Source organism: Phocoena phocoena, chromosome 20 (genome assembly GCF_963924675.1).
Source record: "Phocoena phocoena chromosome 20, mPhoPho1.1, whole genome shotgun sequence".
NCBI lineage: Eukaryota > Metazoa > Chordata > Mammalia > Artiodactyla > Phocoenidae > Phocoena > Phocoena phocoena.
This window is the reverse complement of record NC_089238.1, coordinates 57,898,190-57,900,723: the sequence shown is the minus strand read 5'-3', so window position 1 is coordinate 57,900,723 and position 2,534 is coordinate 57,898,190.

The window sequence follows — 2,534 nt, the reverse complement described above, 5'->3', positions numbered from 1 at the left end:
AAAGAGGTCGCAGTTTTAGTCAGTGTACTTTGCAGTTGCAAGGAAAAGAATCACTTCAAAGAAGCTTAAGCAGGAATCCCTCTGTGGTCCAGTGGGTAAGACTCCACGCTCCCAATACAGGGGGCCTGGGTTCGATCCCTGGTCGGGGAACTAGATCCCACATGCATGCTGCACTAAGAGTCTGTCTGCCTGCCACAACTAAAGATCCCACATGCCAGAGCAAAGATCCTGAGTGCCACAACTAAGACCTGGTGCAGCCAAAATAAATAAATATTTTTAAAAAAAAAAAAAAAAGAAGAAGCTTAAGCACAGTAGGGAATGGAAATCTGGGACACGGACTATCTCAAGGGACCCACAGCAGTGCACAGAACTTAGGGGCCAAGTGAGCTCCACTGACTGGGGTCATCCACCCAGCCCTCTCTCAGGTCCATGGTGTCCTCTCTCCAGACGGCCACGCCCTGGCAACACAGACTGGGACTAACGTCTTTTCTTCCCAATTCCAAATTCCTGGTGTATCAGTGTCCGGGGGCTGCTGTAAAATGCCCACAAACTGGGGGTTGGGGGGAAACAGCAGAATGTATCTTCCTTCCCACAGTTCTGAGACTGGAAGTCTGAGACCAGGTGCCAGCACGGCTGGGTTCTGGGAGGGTCTTGGCTTTTTGCTGTGTCCTTGAGTGGCCTTTTTTTGGTGCACAGAGAGAGTTCGCTCCCTTCCCCTTCTTATAAGGCCACCAAACCTATTGGATTAGGACCCCACCCTTATGACCTCACTTAACCTTAATTACTTCCTAAAAACCCCATTTCCAAAGACAGCCACAGTGGGGGCTTCGAGCTTCAACATGTGAATTGGAGAGGGGGACACAATTCAGCCCATAACAGCCACAAACAGGGGGGCTTAAAACAACAGAGATTTATTGAATCACAGTCTGGAGGCCAGAAATCCAAATTCAAGGTGTCAGCAGGGCTGCTTCCTTCCGGAGTCATTCTCCAGGGGAGAATCTGTTTCCTTGCCTTTTCCAGCTTCCAGAGGCATCTGCTTTCTTGGCTGGTGGCCAAGGAGTTTTCCAAAGTGGCTGCTCAGGACATGCTACCATTTAACTGTGGTCATTCTGGGGGGGCGGAGTGTAATGGTTTCTCACTGCGGGGTCTTTTTAATTGTGGTAAAATACACATAACATAAAATTACCATCTTAACCACAGCTCAGTGGTATAAAGTGCGTTCACACTGTGTTGATACCATCCGCACCATCCGCCTCCAGAACCTTCTCACCTTAAACTGTCCCCATTAAACACTAACACCCCATTTCCTCCCCCCGCCCCCAGTCCTTGGCATCTGCCATCCTACTTTCTGTCTCTTAAGATTTTGACTGCTCTAGGAACCAGGCAGTATTTGTCTTTTTGTGACGGGCTTACTTCCCTGAGCATAATGTCCTCAGGTTTCATCCATGTGCTAGCAGGTGTCAGAATTTCCTCCCCTTTTAAGGCTGAATAATATCCTAATTGATTATGGTATTTTTATTTTCACAGCATTAAACACATTCCCCTCCGGTACAGATGCAGCTCTGCAAACAATCACGTCATCTTCCAACATTACCTGACTGTCAGAAAAACACGGAAAAAACAGCCCAGAAAAGAAAGCAAATACTCATGTGCCTACCAAGGTACAGTGATAAACTCCATTTCTTTGGGGAGATAAAGAATAAACAGAATTATTATAGTCCACAAAAAACATCTAAGACCGAAGGGACCCTATATTACGGATGTGGTTTATTTTGACAGAGGTTTATAGGTTTTTTTTTTCCAATCACAGAACTTCCTGTCATATCAACAATTTACTGTCTGGCTTTGGGCTATTCAATGTCCTGGCACCTACTACAGAGAAGGCAATCCGAAACTTCCTTATACACGTTTTTCCTGGAAAAGTACAACTGCTCACCACTGCCCATCAAATGACAATGCTGACCAAACGCAGCACAAGCTTTAATGTCGGCTTACGTGGGACACAGAGTCAATCAAGAGAGTTTGGGTGCATTGGTGACTGGTTTGAGCACAGCTGCCCCAGCTGGAGCAGAGCACTGGGTGGGTGGGTGACTACAACCGCTGCAGACCCGTGGGATCCAGGAGGGAAAGAGACATTTTAAAGTTGGGTTTGGACCCCAAATGGTTTCTTGTCTTTTGGGAAAATGTAGCCAGCCTTGAGTCTCACGTGAAGTGGGCTTTAGCCCATAGGGAGTTGCCTGCAACCGCCAGAACAAAGGGCCACGAATTAGGGCCCTCTTGCCTCCCTCTCATAGGGACCCTCTGAGGATACTGGGCCCCCCCAGATGCCAGGATCATTTCCCATCTCGAAATGCTTACCTTAATCATACCTGCAAAATCCCTTTGCCGTGTGAGGCCACACATCCACAGGTCACAGGATCAGGATGTGGACACTCTGATGGTGGAATGTTCTAGAACTCCACCGTCCTCCACGGCAGCCCTTGGACGCACATGGCCATTGCACACTTGAACTGTGTTCAGTGCAATTGAGGGAC